The sequence below is a fragment of the Bos javanicus genome, chromosome 29, assembly GCF_032452875.1.
Source record: "Bos javanicus breed banteng chromosome 29, ARS-OSU_banteng_1.0, whole genome shotgun sequence".
In the NCBI taxonomy this organism is placed as follows: Eukaryota; Metazoa; Chordata; class Mammalia; order Artiodactyla; family Bovidae; genus Bos; species Bos javanicus.
The window spans coordinates 39,063,043-39,082,810 of record NC_083896.1 but is presented as its reverse complement, the minus strand read 5'-3'; the positions used below and the strand labels follow the sequence as shown (position 1 = coordinate 39,082,810).

Sequence of the window (19,768 nt, the reverse complement as noted above, 5' to 3'; positions counted from 1 at the left end):
GCGTGTGAGATGAGTGCAATTGTGCGGTAGTTTGAACATTCTTTGGCATTTCCTTTCTTTGGGATTGGAATGAAAACTGACCTTTTCCAGTCCTGTGGCCACTGCTGAGTTTTCCAAATTTGCTGGCATATTGAGTGCAGCACTTTCACAGCATCATCTTTCAGGATTGGAATAGCTCAACTGGAATTCCATCACCTCCACTAGCTTTGTTAGTAGTGATGCTTTCTAAGGCCCACTTGACTTCACATTCCAGGATGTCTGAAGTTTGCTTTAAGAAATAGGGTCTTTTTTTCCCCAAAGTAATAGTAGGTTATAAAAATGAAAATCAAAGGAGTTGTAGAGGATGTAAAAATTAAAAAAAAAATTTAAATAATGAAAATAGTAAAAAAAAAAAAAAATATATATATATATATATATATATATATACACACACACACCTAGGACTTTCTCTGGTGTTGTTGTGAACAGTGTGGGGTCAGTTCGCTTTCAGATAGTTCCTTCATCCAGCTTATACTTCTCAAGATCTATAGTCTCCTCCCTATGTAGTCAGTGCTAACTGCAGGGTTTTAATCTATTGCACCTGTCACTTCCAGGGCGGTTCCCTCAGTTTTAGCTTCTTCTGTTTACTGGTCTCTTCAGTGTCTAATTTCCGCCCTAATCCAGGGGGGTGGTGGTGGAGAAATTTTAGGCTCATTTGTTCAGTCGTGCTGTGGGGAGGGAGGAATGCTGCAAACAAATATCACTGGTGTGTGTGGGGAGTGCTCCCAGTGTCACGGGCAAACTAGGTTTGCCCTCGCTCACGGTGTGTGTGCTTTCACAGTCTACACTGCTCAGATTCTAGGTTGCTCTGTCAGGAACTGTCTGAGGCAAGCCCTGGGTTGCATGCACTTCCCAGGTCTAAGCTGCTCAGGTTCAGGTACTCGGGTACTCCTCAAAGGCACAGACTTGGTTGGGCCTGCGTTTTATGCTCTTCCCAGGTCCGAGTCGCTCAGTTGACTAGGTGTTTGGAGAGCGCAGTCACTGAGACTTATTGCCTCTCCCATCCCTGCCACTCATTTTTCTGGGTGTACAACTGGCGCACCTTCTCAGGTGGATGTTGACTGTCCAGAATCCCAAGAAGTCTTGGTTAGCAACAAACTCTGCTTGCAGTTTGGTAGATGATGCCTCTCTGGGGCTACAATCTCCCCCTTCTGCTCTGGCTGCCCTCACCTCCCTGTTTCTGGCAGGGGATGGGCCTGTCTGCAGCTGGCTAGCTCTGCTCAGTCCTTTGCTCTGTGAGAAGGCCTGGCGGTGTCTTAGTTTATGGCTTTTCGCTGGGGTAACTATCCCAGGGTCTGGTCTGCTATTTCAAGTTAATTCCCTCAGATTTCCCTCGGGGCATTCAGGCCCGGTCCTTATTTTAAGCAATGCAGCCTGCACCTCCCTGCCAAGTCCCTGCTTGCTAGTGGCGGATGCAGGTGTCTGCACTGCTTCTCCACTGGGAGTTACCATGGGGCATGTAATCTGTGGGTTTAAATTATTTATTTATTTTTCCTCCCAGTTATGTTGCCCTCTGAGGTTCCAAGGCTCACCACAGACTCGCCAGTGAGAGTGTTTCCTGGCGTGTGAAATCTTCTGTCTTTTTTAAGACTCCCTTACCAGTAAGGATCTTTATCCCTATCTCTTTTGTCTCTCTTTTTATCTTTTACAATTTTTCCTACCTTCTCTTGAATATAATGGGCTGCTTTTCTGGGTGCCTGATGTCCTCTGCCTGCATTCAGAAGTTCTTCTGTGGCATTTACTCAGCGTTCAAATGTTCTTTTGATGATTTTTTTGGGGGAAAAACTGGTCTCCCTGTCTTATTCCTCTGCCATCTTAGGAGTGCCCTCAAAATTACTCCTATTTCCCATGAGATCAATAGGGCCCTGAAGACAATATTGCCTTCCTAGTGGGGAATAGTAAACATGGTCTAAAGGCTGGTTTCATCTCAGCTTAAAGAACTTTACAGCAAGCCTTCAAATAATGCAGTTGTTTCCAAGAAATTAACAGTGTTTGCAAACAGTGAAAGTAATACTTTAAAAATTAAAAAAAAAAAAAAATCCAGCATCCAAAGGTAAAGTGAACACATCCACAATCCAGTTTAAAATTTCCATATAAATTGTGAAAGTATTTGTCCTAGTTTCATCTCAATGTTGTAAGGTAATTATATTCTGATTAAGACAAACAATTAAATTTAAAAAGAAAAAAAAATTCCAGATGTGTAAAGAAGAAAGAAAATATCCATAATGAGGGAAAAATTAATTAGTAAAAATACAAGTAAAATATATATGACATAATTAGCAGAGAAGGACATTAAAATGCTTACTACATCAATAATCCTTATATTCATGAAGCTGAAGAATATTGAGTATGTTAAATAGAGACATGTAAGATAGACATGCAAAGACTGTGGGAAAAGTTAATTGTGTATCAGAGATTTGAAGTAATTTTAAGAGTGTTAAAATATGTGTAAATGGAATCCCACAGGAAGTGAATGGCAGGAGAAATGTAACAAGAAGGAGAAACAGACACAGTAAAACAAAAAATGGGGATGAGAGCAGATTAGGCAAATGAAACAATGTTAGCCAGAGGACACTGGCACCTCATCTTAAATGCTGAGAGAAATATAATTGACTCAGAATTCTATACCCAAGAAAAGTACATATCAAAAACAAGATAAAATACTTTCTCAGACATACAACAACTACAAGACTGCATCACCACCAACAGACTTTTTATAAAAGGTTCAAGTCAGAAGGAATTTAAAACGAAGTGAAAATCTGGATCTACAGGGGGAATGAACAGTACTCAAAATGATAAACATGTAATATATATTAAAAGGTAAATATATGGACTTCCTTGGTGGATCAGTGGTTAAGAATCTGCTCCGCAATGCAAAGCATTTGCAAATGGCAAAGGTTTGTTCCTTTGCCAGAGAACTAAGATCCCACATGCCACTGAACAACTAAGCCTGCATGTCTCAAATAGAGTTTACATGCTGCAAGTACTGAGCTTTCCCTCCTCAAATAGAGAGTCCTTACCACAAGGTAGATTCTGCATGCCACACTAGGACCCAGTACAGACAAAGAAATGATAAATAAATAATGATTTAATAATTATCATAATAATGGTATACTGGCAAATTAAAGATGAATACTATGGATCTTAAAACTATTTAAAAACAGTTACACTTAATAAAGTGACAAAGGATATAAAAGGGAACCATAAAAACTACTCAGTCACAAAGAAGTCAGGGATAAAAAGAGACATAGAAAGAAAGAATATGGGACAAACTGAAGATAAAGAGCAAGATGATCGAAATAAACCCAACTAGAATTAACCTCATTAGTGAAGGAAATGGCAACCCTCTCCAGTATTCTTGCCTGGAGAATCCCATGGACAGAGGAGCCTGGTAGGCTACAGTCCATGGGGTTGCAAAGAGTTGGACACGACTGAACAACTTCACTCACTTTCGGAGTTAACCCCTCAGATGTGAACCCAGACTGAAGATATAACCCAGGGCCCAGATGACAGCAGATCCCCATACACTGCACTGTGCAGCCAAAACAGAGCCTGCCACGCCCCTGGGCCACACGTGCTTAGGGACAGAACAGCACCAGAAGATTATATGGAACAGTAAATTATAAGACTTCAATCATACAAAGTACATCCTCTGTTTATAAAAAAATGGCGTTAGAAATCAATGTTCACTGGACAGAGGAAGAATAAGGTGCTAGCATAATGCAGACCTTCCATCTTTTAGAACTCTAATTCTTCTCAGGAGGGAGCAGATAAGTTGACAGGACTTACATCTCTTCAATACTAGACATACTTGATATACATAGACAATACTAGACATGCATGTTTGATTTTCACGGTTCAGTCTCCTCTCTCTTCTCTTTTGCTCATCCTGGGCAACAGGGAATGCTCCTCTAAACCACAGCTCAATCACTACATACAAATCCAGATGATATTTGCCGAGTCTTTCACATAAACCAGTGAAAACTTGTTTCCTCATATTTTGCATTCTTGGCTTTTTTGAACCAACCACGGCTCTTGTCCTACCTCCTGGGATCCTGGTCCTCTGTTACTTGCAGTCATGTTCCCATCCATGGGCCTCAAATACATGCAGTGAAATTCCTATGCAGAGTGGCCATAATACATGCAGAAAGGGAAAGGACAGGCAGCTCATTACTCTCCTCTATTGTTCTTTCACTACATACATTCACTGAAAACCTGTGTAGCAAGTTTGTTACATACAAACGTTCAAGTTGAAAACTTTCAAACATGTAAAAGTTCATTTGCATGTACCATCACATCAGTTAGTTCACAGATCTGACACACACTGTCGTGGAAACATCCAAGACAAGTTGGTGTGCATTTGTGTACTTTACTGTACAGAATGTTATGGAGTACAATAGTGCAAGACTTATGTCAAGCCTGCTGCTTCTGCTGTTAAGTCACTTCAGTCCTGTCCGACTCTGTGCGACCCCATAGATGGCAGCCCACCAGGCTTCCCCGTCCCTGGGATTCTCCAGGCAAGAACACTGGAGTGGGTAGCCACTTCCTTCTCCAATGCATGAAAATGAAAAGTGAAAGTGAAGTCGCTCAGTCGTGTCCAACTCTTAGCGACCCCATGGACTGCGGCCCACCAGCCTCCTCCGTCCATGGGATTTTCCAGGCAAGAGTGCTGGAGTGGGGTGCCATTGTCTTCTACGCTTTCTGAAAGGAAGCATAAATTAAGTGGTGATGTAGATGGTCAGATCAGACCAAATCAGTCGCTCAGTCCTGTCCAACTCTTTGTGACCCTATGAATTGCAGCACGGCAGGGCTCCCTGTCCATCACCAACTCCCAGAGTTCACTGAGACTCACGTCCATTGAGTCAGTGATGCCATCCAGCCATCTTATCCTCTGTCGTCCCCTTCTCCTCCTGCCCCCAATCCCTCCCAGCATCAGAGTCTTTTCCAATGAGTCAACTCTTCGCATGAGGTGACCAAAGTACTGGAGTTTCAGCTTTAGCATCATTCCTTCCAAAGAAATCCTAGGGCTGATCTCCTTCAGAATGGACTGGTTGGATATCCTTTCAGTCCAAGGGACTCTCAAGAGTCTTCTCCAACACCGTAGTTCAAAAGCATAAATTCTTCAGCGCTCAGCCTTCTTCACAGTCCAACTCTCACATCCATACATGACCACAGGAAAAACCATAGCCTTGACTAGACGAACCTTTGTTGGCAAAGTAATGTCTGGTACTACTATTCTATTTTTAAAGGTGTGCTTAGTTGCTCAGCTGTGTTTGAATTTTCAACATACGGACTGTAGTCTGCCAGGCTCCTCTTTCCATGGGGATTCTCCAGACAAGAATACTGGAGTGGGTTGCCATGCCCTATATGCACGATACTGGATGCTTGGGGCTAGTGCACTGGGACGACACAGAGGGATGGTATGGGGAGGGAGGAGGGAGGAGGGTTCAGGATGGGGAGCACATGTATACCCGTGATGGATTCATTTTGATATTTGGCAAAACTAATACAATTATGTAAAGTTTAAAAATAAAATAAAAAAATAAAATTAAATTAAAAAAAATTTTTTTATTGTTTGTGTTTGTTTTTTTAATGTATTATTAGTGTGAAAAGTATCATAAAGCTATCAACTACACTAATATATAGCCAAATGTCTTAGTTGTCTACCTAAGTAACTTTGCTGGATTTATGAAGAAATTCGGACTTTGAACCCCCTTTTCAAAAGTAGTTTGTTCATATACAGGGGACTTACTGTTCTGCTAAACCTGTGGATCCAAAAGTAAACGCATGCCCTCAAGGTCCAAGGAAGTCACATTTTTGGTTGGGATTTTAGATAAAATGTCAGATCTCCATAATTCTAGCAATTTCAGTATTTTCAAAAGACCGTGACCAAGACAAACAAATACTAACCATGATACTGGATGCTTGGGGCTGGTTCACTGGGACGACCCAGAGGGATGGTATGGGGAGGGAGGAGGGAGGAGAGAGGAGGGTTCAGGATGGGGAACACATGTATGCCTGTGGCGGATTCATTTTGATATATGGCAGAACCAATACAATATTGTAAAGTTTAAAAATAAAATAAATTTTAAAAAATAAGAATTAAAAAAAATAAAAAATAAATAAAGTATAAATAGTCATTGTGGTTCTACCCACTTCTAGAAAGTGTTGCTACATTCTCAATACTGGATCTTGTAATGCTGGTGGATTAGATGGAGAAGTGATGTGAACAGAAATAAGGAATGTGAGACAGATAGGTCAGAATGTGAGGTAAGAAAGACAAGGTATTTAGAAGCTGAAGAATTGGGAGAGATTTGGGACCTGGGTTGGAAAAGCAGTTTGCAAAACAAATTGGGTCATGTGGTATGTTTAATCCTCATTCCAGTTCTTAGAAGATCTCTACTGACCAGTCTGCTTCTATTTTCTGGAGCACAGTTCAGATCCATCTAGCTGTTTCTCATTGCTGCTCCTTTCTCCTGGCTCCCACAGTGTGTCCAGACATTCAGCCTACTCCGTTCTTTTGTTGTTGTTGTTGTTGTTCTTTAAGGCAGGCCCTGCAGGCTACCTACAAAATGATCTATTTTCTGTTTCTTTTTCAAAACTGAAAATAGTTTGTTATATAGCCATGAGCCCAGTAGCTACAGGACTGCATTTCCTGCCCACCCATGCTCTTAGTAATGACAGGTGACTTAGAGATACAAGCAGATCTGTAAGAAGGATTTCTTGGACAACTGCTTTCAAGGAGCTGATTTAGCTGAGAGTGGGACTCTTCCCTTCCCTACTTTCTTACTAACTGTTGTCTGGATTTTAGTTGTGATGGCTGAAAGTCCTGCAGTTGTATTGGACAATCATGTAACCTTGGAGATGGATAGCACCCAAGCTCTGGCTGGACCACCTCCAGCTTTGTTTCAGTGGGAAAGAAAAATCAAGTTTATCTTGCTAAAGTTATAGTTGTTTTAGTTTTTTGCAATGTGCATCCACACTTAATCCTTATACTACTATGTGTTTAATACATTATAGTTTTAATATTTTGGGGGGTTTAGTGAATATATTTATATTTTACATTTCTCTAGTTTTTTATTTTATAAATTTACTCATTAACCTTTAACCTAAATTGTATAAATGCAAAATTATGATTATAAGCATGCTTTTCTTTGGATTTTGAATTTTTATACTATCCTATCTTCTTTCCATTCTTTTTCTCTCCATATTTGTACAGCCTGTGCCACGTCCTCTCTTATAACCTCATCCATATCCATATCTGCAGGCCAAAACAGACAGAGAACTGTGTGGGGAGAACCAAAGAAGAATGAATATAGGGATATGAATGAAGGATGGTGGCCCTTGTAACTCATCATGAATGTTCTGAAGTATGATCACATTCCCCTGCCCTTCTGTGTGCCCACCACTCCCAGGTTTGCCATGACTATGGAAGATACTTCGGCCAGTGGAATTTGAGTACAGGTTATGTGTCACTTCCAAATGGAAGTATTATTTTCTGTCCCACTAGCTGGAATGCAGATGTAATGACAGGAGCTGGAGCAGCCATGTTAGACCAGAGGTAAGTAGCACTGGTGGAAGATGTGACAAGAAAGAAGTGGGTCCCCATTTCTGTGGAGAGACCTGCGCTAACATTATATGACAGAGAATTGAAATTGTATTGTATTTAAGATAATGTTATTTAGGGTTTGATTACAGTCATTGAACCTGTAACCTAACACTCATAATAGAATAACTGATGTTTGTGTTAGCCTTGACTTGACATTAGGGTCTGAATGAGACAATATCTACTAATGTATACTTAGAAGTGAGTCAAGTGGCAGCCCTGCCCTCTGGAAGCTGCAGTCTAGTGTGGGATTCAGAAACTGAAGCAAGAACAAAGCCACATAGCAGGACAGTTTCAATATCCTGTAGGAACCCTTGGGAGGGGAACCTCAATCAGTCCTGATCTCAGGAGGTTGCTTGAAGCAGGGACAATCCTCTCTCAGTCTCCTCATAAATAGGCCATGATGCCAAGTTTCATGTAAAAGTTATGCATTTCAGATTCCTTCCAGAGTGTTTTCCCTTTGATCCAGTGCTTAAGATTTGCGTTTGGACCTGATTTGGGAAGATTGCAAATGCCCCAGGGCAACTAAGCCATTGGGCCACAACTACTGAGCCTGAATGCCCTAGAGCCTGTGATCAACATTAAGAGAAGCACAGGACTGAAAAGCTAGTGCACTGCCATTACAGAGTAGCCCCTGCTCGCTGAAAATAGAGAATTCCTGAGCAGCAGTGAAGACCTGCTGCTGCTGTTAAGTCACTTCAGTTGTGTCCGACTCTGTGCGTCCTCATAGACGTCAGCCCGCCAGGGTCCAAGATCCCTAGGATTCTCCAGGAAGAACAGTGAAGAACAGCCGTTTCTTTCTCCAATACATGAAAGTGAAAAGTGAAAGTGAAGTCACTCAGTCATATCCGAATCTCAGCGACCCCATGGACTGCAGCCTTCCAGGCTTCTCTGTTCATGGGATTTTACAGGCAAGAGTACTGGAGTGGGGTGCCATTGCCTTCTCTGAAATGAAGACCTAGTGCTGCCAAAATTAAAAGAAAAAAATAAGCTATCCCAGAGAAACCAGTGAGGTCTCAGGGGAAGCAGGACATGTAAAATGATGAAACCAATTTGGGTCTGATATCATGCAAGTCATGGAGAGGGAAGCTACAGCCTGTTTTCACAGGGAACTTGGGATATAAGTTGTGCCTCAAACGTGCCCCAACCCAAGGCTAGGGAGTTGGGATTTCACTCTCTCACTAGCGCCTCCCTCTCATCCTTCAACTAACACTCAGCTAATGTCTCCAAGCCCTTGTATTAGAGCCTCCAAAGACAAATCAAAGGTGACACTAGAAGAAAAAGACACCACAGCTCAGGAAAATGCAAACTCAGATAATGTCTAGATTTCTGCACCCGTTCTGCCATCTCCAGCACCATATCTGAAATCCTAAAAGTCTAAAGAACTCCATGGGTCTCTACATGAAAGCATTTTTTAAAACAATTTCAGGTTTTGATTTATATAGGAATGTAGTTGATTTACAGAATTGTATTAATATCAGTTGTATGGGAAATTAATTCCATTATACATACACATATCCATTGATTCTTAGATTCTTTTCCCATACAGGATATTACAAACTATTGATCAGAATTCCTGTGCTGTATTGTAGGTCGTTGTTATCTATTAAATAAAGTAGTATACATATATTAATCTCAAACTCTCAATTTATCTATCTCGCACCTCTCCACTTTGTTAAATATGTTTATTGTTTTGACAGAAGGAGGGGTCTAGGCACTTTTTGAATGAAGGTCTGTGCTTGTGAGAATGCAGTGGCCAGGGAAAGCAAGCCTGAGAGAGACTCATTTGAGATGATGCTAAATGTTGAAAAGGACCCGGCCATACAAAAAGCTGGGAGAAAAATATTCTAGACGTGGGAAGTAGCCCCTGCTAAGGACCAAGGTAACCAAGTTTAATAAATGGCTACCCTTCCACTGCCAATCTTCCTTGCATGCTTGGAACTTGGCCTACAGGTCAACCACCATGACCTCATCCCATGCTTCAGTTGTGAGTTAGCAGCCATGAGGCATATCAGCCTTCCCAAGAAGGGAGAACCTGGGGCTATCATGAGGCTGAATATGTTCTGGACAATCAAGTTATCACCAGGAACATCAGGTGCCAGGGGCACCACCAATACCTCTGACTATCTCCATGTACTTGTTCTCAGGAGTAGAAACGCAAAAGAACCAATAGAGCAAAGAAACAAACAATGGCTGCTGTTTCACCTTGCCCCAAGTGATTCCCGTGGCCCTTTGACCACACTGCTCTCTGGCCAAAAACTCTTTCCTCTATTCCTCCTTCAAAGGTGGCTTGTGAATAACATCAACACCTGACTGTGAAGCCTGGTGGCTGGAACTCATCTCCCAGTCAGCTGGGACCCAGAGATGTCCAGCCTTGTCCTGTGTTTCTGTCCTTTTTCTCCAACCGGATTCATAAAGCAAAGTCCCTACAAAATATAAGAGTGATTATAATTCTCTCAAGGCCTTTGAATCTCCAAGGTCTATTTGGAGCATCAAAGAGGGAACACATCCCCTGCATCAAGGCTAGTCTCAGACCCCAACCTCGCTTAGCTGGTGGTTCCCTGAGGAAACATAAGGCATATATATAAGTTGCCAGAAGGCTGAGAAGAGAATGCTTCTCGCTGTGAATGCAGGTTGATGCTACCCAGTCAGCCAAGGGTCTGTCTTGTGTGAATAAAGAGCAGGAGCTCTGGGGATCTGAGTTGGCAGTGAGTCAGTCACCACCTTCATGACTGACTCCAAGGGTGGGGCTCTGCCACGGTGCCTGGAACCCAGAAGAAATGGCACTGAACACTGCTTTGCTGCTGCTACATGCAGGCGGGTCTGCTGATAAAATCGGAACCAGACTTGAAAGGCAATGGGAAAGAAATTTCCATTCTGGTGCTTGCAGAAATCTGAGAGCTTACCCGGGAGTGGATGCAATTGGGCTTTCTCTCATCTTCCCCTTACTGGAAGTCTCCTAGCCTGGGAACCAGAGTTTCTGGGTCCCAAGTCTTCACTAACTTACCTGCAGCTAAGGCTAGTCATACACCCCAGGGTTCAGTTTCCCATCTCTTGGATGATGGAGACTGGATTTGCTCCAGAACATTTGTTCCAGACTGAGGTTCAACACCAATCAGTGGACAAGTGGCCCAGAGGTGCATGTTGCTGAGGAAGCTGAGGCTTCCTCTGGTGGGCAGGGGACTGTAACTGTCTGGTGATGTTCATGTGTCCTGGGCTTAGGACTGGGAGTGGTAGACCACTTGGCACACAGCTTCTGTGACACCAAGGACCTTAGAGGCCTTGCCCACTTGAACTTACCATCATTTGGGTTCTATGGGATGAGATCCGGTAGTTATAAATCAGAAGTTACCACTGGGTAAGCGTGTAGATTCCTCAGCAGAAGCCCAAATTAGGATGATGAATCATCTCTTAAAAAAAAAAAAAAAAAAAACCCTGAGAACTAGATATGCTAGAATTCTTAGACAAATTTTGTAGTATTTTAAATACCATTTTAAGTAGATCATGTTTTAGATGACCTGCCATTGCCTCTCTTGCTTGGGTTGATACCCCCAGTTAGATTGGAGTGCCCCTGGGGCAGGCCGTCCCTCTCTCTGTGACTCATTAGCAGTGAGTACAGCTCTCTTCCCTCCACATCTGGAGCAGGATTTCCAGGAGGAAAGACATGACCTCCGAGTTTAACCGGAAGACTCAAGAAGATCTGGCCCTCAGGGAGGCCCTTTTCTTTTCCCAGTGCTTCTTCCTTCCCTCCTAGGTCCTGTGCAAGCTGCCCACCTCCTGGTTACTGCACTCTGAATTCCTGCTCACTTCACTTCCAGATATCTATGCAGTCCCACTTGTGCCTTCCTCCCTACCCAGGCCCAATCCCTCACCTGCAGATGGCACTTAAGAAAAGCCAAGACGGGTCCTCCCAGTTCATTCTTTCTAAAAATGTATGCATTCCTTCTGCTTCCAGACCCTGTCCTGAATCATCAATATCTCTACTAGATTACTCAGCTTAGCAGAGGAATGGAGATTCAGATGGGAGAGGGGGCCAGTAAGGGTGTCAGATGTGGGGGAGAGTTTTCAGATGACAAGAGATGAGGTGGAGTAAAGAGAATATGGTCTTCCAACCACTCATTCATTGGGGACCAGCCTGAATCTGTTATCTTGGGCTCCTCAGGATATCACTAAGACAGAAGCTTCAAAATGGACTTTCTATAAACTTCTTACTGCAAAACAATTTCAAACATAACAAATATAAGAACAAAGAGTGTCATGCACCCTATATTTCATCATTTGGCATCAGTAACTACAAAACTAACCTCTTAGTTCCACAGGTTGTCATAGACTGGAGACTATGCAACATCAAAGTGGTAGCCAATTTAGTTCACAGGAAGACATTCTTGACTTGCATCAGTCTTTCTCTTCTTGCTATGTTCTCACATGTGGTGTTGAAAGGAAGGGAGAAGAGGGAGAATAAGAGAGAAAAAGAGGGAGAGGCTAATCCCATCATGAGGGACCACCATCAAAACCCCATGTCAACCAGGGTACCTCCCAAAGGTCCTACTTCTTAATGCCATCACATTGGGAGTCAAGGGTAGATACAATTCAATCCATAGCAGCTATGCATAGCATAGCAGCTATCTGTTTTTAAATCAAGACAGACCCTCATTTCATTCTCTCTTTTACTCCTTATTCATTTTTCCTGAAGTATTTTAGAAACAAATGAACATTTTACCAAATGTACATAATGAGTATTTGTGGTAGAATAATAGGATATGAAAAAAATGCTCTTTTGTTCCCAATAAAAGGAACATTTAATATCCAGTCCATGTGCAAAATTCCCTGATTCTCAAAAAGCAGATGTCTTCTCACAGTTATTGAAGGATGTATTCATATATTGTACTTGGTTGTTCTCCTTTAGGACAAAATAACTGTTCATCTACCAATTTTAATGCCATTTGTTTGTTCAGAAATATGGAGGAAGCAGGGTGGTTTGTCCTACAGAATGTCCCACTATTGGGTTTAGATCAGGAGTCCACAATACCGGCACAGTGGGTCAGAACCAGTACCAGTCCTTGGTCTATTAGGAAACAGACCTCCACAGCAGGAGGTGAGCTGCAGGCCAGTGAGTGAGGCTTCATCTGTATTATCGCTGCTCCCCATCACTGTCTCATCACCCCCAGAAGGGACAGTCTAGCTTGTTTTCAGGGAACTGTTTGCAGTTACATAACCTATGCTTAATAGAAACAAAAATAGCATAAATATTGATGATTATTTTCCTTCCTCAGTGCTCAGAATGGTGAGTTGGTGCCCTAGCAATGTATCACAGTGACAAATTAGATGTTGCCTATTAACATTTGGACACATTGAGCCAGCTTAAAATTAAATATTAAATAAAACACTAAGATCATGGGATTCAGCCCCATCCTTCATGGCAAATAGAAAGAGAAAACGTGGAAAAAGTGACAGATTTCTTCATCTTAGCTTGTAAAACCACTGTGGATGCTGCATGCAGCCATGAAATCACAAGGCGTTTGCTTCTTGGCAGGAAAGCTATGACAAACATAAACAGTGTGTTGAGAAACAGAAACATCATTCTGCCCAACAATCTGGTAGATGTTTGGCCTTTTCATTTGGATTCCTAAACTTTCTGTTCAATCCCCATTGGTCTTTGAATTCCCTCAGCTTTCTGGTCTTTCAAGATTCCCAGATTATTTTGAGCATTTCTTTACCCAGTCTTGAAATTAGCCATCCCTTTAAGATCGTCTGATGAGAAATGTATTTGGAAGCTAGATGTTAGACCTCAGAATAGTCACTGTTATCAAGTTGTCACTAATTCTAGGCTTTACAGTGGTCGGAGGAGGAAGTACACATTTTCCTTAAAAATTAAAATATAAAGGAATATAATTAGTTGGTACAAACATGCTTTCAGTTCAAGATGTAAGACAGCAAGGTTTGAATTAAACTTATATATGTTATGTGTGAGCCTCTTTTTCTAGGCACTGAAAGGCTTAGTTCAAAATATTAGTTTCAATTACTATCTTGCTTTTACCTGTTAACATACATACGATTCTGTCACAATATCAGGCACAATATGAGGAATAATAAGTTGTTGAATTATTTTCACCGCAGCTGCAATGGTGGTGCAGATGCATGGCAGCTGCAACAGAAGCGCAGACGTGCGGTGGAGAAGAACTACCTCACATCCACATCAGGGGCGGCAGCCGAGAGGACCTACCCTAATTCCAAGGTAAGGAGTAGGGGCTGCACTTTGCTGGAGCAACCGTGAAGAGATACCCCAAGTCCAAGGTAAGAGAAACCCAAGTAAGACAGTAGGCACTGAGAGAGGGCATCAGAGGGCAAATGGACTGAAACCACAATCATAGACAACTAGCCAATCTGTCACACGGACCACAGCCTTGTCTAACTCAATGGAACCAAGCCATGCCCTGTAGGCCCACCCAAGATGGACGGGTCATGTTGGAGAGATCTGACAGGATGTGGTCCACTGGAGAAGGGAATGGAAAACCAGTTCAGTATTCTTGCCTTGAGAACCTCATGAACAGTATGATAAGGCAAAAAGATAGGACACTGCAAGATGAACTCCCCAGGTCAGTACGCACCCAATATGCTGCTGGAGATCAGTGGAGAAACAACTCCAGAAAGAATGAAGGGATGGAGCCAAAGCAAAGACAACACCCAGTTGTGGGTGGGACTTTGATAGAAGCAAGATTAGATGCTGTAGAGAGCAATATTGCATAGGAACCTGGATTGTTAGGTCCACAAATCAAGGCAAATTGGAAGTGGTCAAACAGGAGATGACAAGCATGAATATAGACATTCTAGGAATCAGCGAACTAAGATGGACTGGAATGGGTGTGTTTAACTCAGATGACCATAATATTTACTTATCTGTGCAGGAATCCCTTAGAAGAATTGGAGTGGACATCATAGTCAACAAAAGATTCTGAAATGCAGTACTTGGATACAATCTCAAAAATGATAGTATGATCTCTGTTTCCAAGGCAATCCATTCAATATCACAGTAATCCAAGTCTATGCCACGATCAGTAATGCCAAAGAAGCTGAAGTTGAACAGTTCTATGAAGACCTACAAGAGCTTTTATAAAACACCCAAAAAAGGTGTAATTTTCATTATAGGGGACTAGAATGCAAAAGTAGAAGTCAAGAATCACCAGGAGTAGCACACAAATTTGTCTTTGGAGTACAGAATGAAGCAGGGCAAAGGCTAATAGAGTTCTGCCAAGAGAACACACTGGTCATAGCAAACACCCTCTTTCAACAACCCAAAAGAAGACTCTACACATGAACATAACCAAATGGTCGACACCAAAATCAGATTCATTATATTCTTTGCAGCCAAAGATGGAGAAGCTCTATACAGTCAGGAAAAACAAGACCAGGAGCTGACTGTGGCTCAAATCTTGAACTCCTTATTGCCAAATTCAGACTGAAATTTAAGAAAGTGGGGAAAAGCACTAGACCATCAGGTATGACCTAAATTAAATCCCTTATGATTATACAGTGGAAGTAAGAAATAGATTTAAGGGACTAGATCTAACAGACAGAGTGCCTGATGAACAATAGACGGAGGTTCATAACATTGTACAGGACACAGGGATCAAGACCATCCCCAAGAAAAAGAAATGAAAAAAAGCAAAATGGCTGTCTGAGGAGGCCTTACAGATAGCTGTGCAAAGAAGGGAAGAAAAAAGCAAAGGACAAAAGCAAAGATATACCTATTTGAATGCAGAGTTACAATGAATAGCAAGGAGAGATAAGAAAGCCTTTCTCAGTGATCAGTGCAAAGAAATAGAGGAAAAAAATAGAATGGGAAAGACTAGAGATCACTTCATGAAAATTAGAGATACCAAGGGAATATTCCATGCAAAGATGAGCTCAATAAAGGTCAGAAATGATATGGACCTAACAGAGGCAGAAGATATTAAGCAGAGGTGGCAAGAGTACAAAGAACTGTACAAAAAAGATCTTCATGACCAAGATAATCACGATTGTGTGATCACTCACCTAGAGCCAGACATCCTGGAATGTGAAGTTAAACGGGCCTTAGGAAGCATCACTATGAACAAAGCTAGTGGAGGTGATGGAATTCCAGTTGAGCTCTTTCAAATCCTGAAAGATGATGCTGTAAAAGTGCTGCACTCAATATGCTAGCAAATTTGGAAACTCAGCAGTGGCCAGAGGACTGGAAAAGGTCAGTTTTCATTCCAATCCCAAAGAAAGGCAATGCCAAAGAATGCTCAAACTACCGCACAATTGCACTCATCTCACACACTAGTAAAGTAATGCTCAAAATTCTCCAAGCCAGGCTGCAGCAGTACATGATCCATGAACTTCCTGATGATCAAGCTGGTTTTAGAAAAGGCAGAGGAACCAGAAATCGTATTGGCAACATCCAGTGGATTACCAAAAAGGCAAGAAATTCCAGGAAAACACCTAGGTCTGCTTTAGTGACTATGCTAAAGACTGTGTGGAACACAATACTATGCGGAAATTTCTTAAAGTGTTGGGAATACCAGGCTACCTGACTTGCCTCTTGAGAAACCTGTAAGCAGGTAAGGAATCAACAGTTATAACTGGACATGGAACAACAGACTGGTTCCAAATAGGAAAGGAGTATGTCAAGACTGTATATTTTCACCCTGCTTATTTAAGTTATATACAGAGTTCATCATGAAAACCCTAGGCTGGAGGAAGCACAGGCTGGAATCAAGATTGCTGGGAGTAATATCCATAGCCTCAGATATGCAGATGACACCACCCTATTGCATAAAGTGAAGAAGAATAAAGAACCTCTTCATGAAGGTGAAAGAGGAGAGTGAAAAAGTTGGCTTAAAGCTCAACATTTAGAAAACTAAGATCACGGCATCCGGTCCCATCACTTCATGGCCAATAGATAGGTAAACAGTGAAGACAGTGGTTGATTTCATTTTTCTGGGCTCCAAAATCACTGCAAATGGTGATTTCAGCCATGAAATTAAAAAACGCTTACATCTTGAAAGGAAAGTTGACACCAATCTAGACAGCATATTTAAAAGCAGAGACATTACTATGTCAACAAAGGTCCGTGTAGTCAAGGCTATGGTTTTTCCAGTGGTCATGTATGGATGTGTGAGTTGGACTATAAAGAAAGCTGAGCCCCAAAGATTGATGCTTTTGAACTGTGGTGTTGGAGAAGACTCTTGAGTCTTCCTTGGACTACAAGGAGATCCAACCAGTCCATCCTAAGGGAAATCAGTCCTGAATGTTCACTGTAAGGACTGATGCTGAAGCTGAAACTCCAATGCTTTGGCCACCTCTTGCAAAGAGCTGACTCATTTGAAAAGACCCTGATGTTGGGAAAGATGGAGGACAAGAGGAGAAGGGGATGACAGAGGATGAGATGGTTGGATGGCATCACCAACTCAATGGAACTGAGTATGTGTGGACTTTGGGAGTTGGTGATGGATGAGGAGGCCTTGTGTGTTGCCGTTCATGGGCTCACAAAGAGTTGAATACGACTGAGCAACTGAACTGAACTGAAGTTGTTGAATATAGTTTCAGATTTCTTTCCTTGTTTTCTTTTTTTTAATTTAAATTTATTTATTTTAATTGGAGGCTAATTACTTTACAATATTGTATTGGTTTTGCCATACATCAACATGAATCCACCATGGGTGTACACGTGTTCCCATCCTAAACCCCCCTCCCACATCCCTCCCCATACCATCCCTCTTGGTCATCCCAGTGCACCAGCCCCAAGCATCCTGTATCCTGAATCGAACCTGGACTGGTGATTAGTTCTTATATGATATTATACATGTTTCAATGACATTCTCACAAATCATCCCACCCTCTCCCTCTCCCAAAGAGTCCAAAAGATTGTTCTAAACATCTGTGTCTCTTTCGCTGTCTCGCATACAGGGTTATCATTACCATCTTTATAAATTCCATATATATGTGTTAGTATACTGTCTTGGTGTTTTTCTTTCTGGCTTACTTCACTCTGTATAACAGGCTCCAGTTTCATCCACCTCATTAGAACTGTTTCAAATGTATTCTTTTTAATGGCTGAGTAATACTCCATTGTGTATATGTACCACAGCTTTCTTATCCATTCATCTGCTGATGAACATCTAGGTTGCTTCCATGTCCTGGCTATTATATACAGTGCTGTGATGAACACTGGGGTACACGTGTCTCTTTCAATTCTGTTTTCCTCGGTGTGTATGCCCAGCAGTGGGATTTCAGGGTCATAAGGCAGTTCTATTTCCAGTTTTTTTAAAGAATCTCCACACTGTTCTCCTGAGTGGCTGTACTAGTTTGCATTCCCACCAACAGTGTAAGAGGATTCCCTTTTGTCCACACCCTCCCTAGCATTTATTGCTTGTAGACTTTTGGATTGCAGCCAATCTGACTGGTGTGAAATGGTACCTCATTGTGGTTTTGATTTGCATTTCTGTGATAATGAACTTTTTTTTTTTTTTTCATGTGTTTGTTAGCCATCTGTATTCTTCTTTGGAGAAATGTCTATTTATTTCTTTGGCCCATTTTTTGATTGGGTCATTTATTTTTCTGGAATTGAGCTGCATGTGTTGCATGTATATTTTTGAGATTAGTTGTTTGTCAGTTCCTTCTTTTGCTATTATTTTCTCCCATTCCGAATGCTCTCTTTTCACCTTGCTTATAGTTTCCTTTGTTGTGAAGAAGCTTTTAATTTTAATTAGGTCCCATTTGTTTATTTTTGCTTTTATTTCCAGTATACTGGGAGGTGGGTCATAGAGGATCCTGTTGTGATTTATGTCAGAGAGTGTTTTGCTTATGTTCTCCTCTAGGAGTTTTCTAGTTTCTGGTCTAACATTTAGATCTTTAATCCATTTTGAGTTTAATTTTGTGTACGGTGTTAGAAAGTGTTCTAGTCTCAATCTTTTACAAGTGGTTGACCAGTTTTTCCAAGACCACTTGTTAAAAAGATTGTCTTTTCTCCATTGTATATCTTGCCTCCTTTGTCAAAGATAAAGTGTCCATAGGTGTGTGTATTTATCTCTGGCCTTTCTATTTTGTTCCATTGATCTATATTTCTGTCTTTGTGCCAGTACCATACTCTCTTGATGACTGTGGCTTTGAAGTAGGACTTTTAGTCAGGCTGTGATTCTTCCAGTTCCATTCTTCCTTCTCAAGATTTCTTTGGCTATTCGAGGTTTTTTTGTACTTCCATACAAATTGTGAAATTATTTGTTCCAGCTCTGTGATAAATACCGTTGGTAGTTTGATAGGGATTGCATTGAATCTATAGACTGGTTTGGGTGGTATACTCATTTTCACTATATTGATTTTTCTGATCCATGAACCCGGTATATTTCTCCATCTATTAGTGTCCTCTTTGATTTATTTCACCAGTGATTTATAGTTTTCTATATATAAGTCTTTAATTTCTTTAGGTAGGTATATTCCTAAGTATTTTATTCTTTTCGTTGCAATGGTGAATGGAATTGTTTCCTTAATTTCTTTTTCGATTTTCTGATTATTAGTGTATAGGAATGCAAGGGATTTCTGTGTGTTGATTTTATATCATACAACTTTACTATATTCATTGATTATCTGTAGTAATTTTCTGGTGGAGTCTTTAGGGTTTTCTATGTAGAGGATCAAGTCATCTGCAAACAATGAGAGTTTTACTTCTTCTTTTCCAATATGGATTCATTTTATTTCTTTTTCTGCTCTGGTTGCTGTGGCCAAAACTTCCAAAACTATATTGAACAGTAGTGGTGAAAGTGGGTACCCTTGTCTTGTTCCTGACCTTAGGGTAAATGCTTTCTATTTTTCACTATTGATGGTATTGTTTGCTGTGGGTTTGTCATGTATAGCTTTTATTATGTTGAGGTACGTTCCTTCTCTTCCTATTTTGTGGAGAGTTTTTATCATAAATGGATGCTGAATATTGTCAAAGGCTTTCTCTGCATCTATTGAGATAATCATATGGCTTTTATTTTTCAATTTTTTAATGTGGTGTATTACACTGATTGACTTGCTGATATTGAAGAATCCTTGCATCCCTGGCATAAAGCCCACTTGGCCATGATGTATGATCTTTTTAATGTGTTGTTGGATTCTAAT

At 41.2% G+C, this 19,768-nt stretch overlaps 1 long non-coding RNA gene across 1 annotated transcript in view; it reads right to left on the bottom strand.

Moving 5' to 3' along the window:
- Window positions 1–11,051, bottom strand: part of LOC133241862 (uncharacterized) — a 59,185-nt gene extending 48,134 nt beyond the window's left edge. The window contains exon 1 of the long non-coding RNA XR_009734686.1: window positions 10,946–11,051. This is a non-coding gene — a long non-coding RNA (uncharacterized LOC133241862). The remainder of the gene's footprint in view (window positions 1–10,945) is intronic.
- Window positions 11,052–19,768: the final 8,717 nt, after the last annotated feature.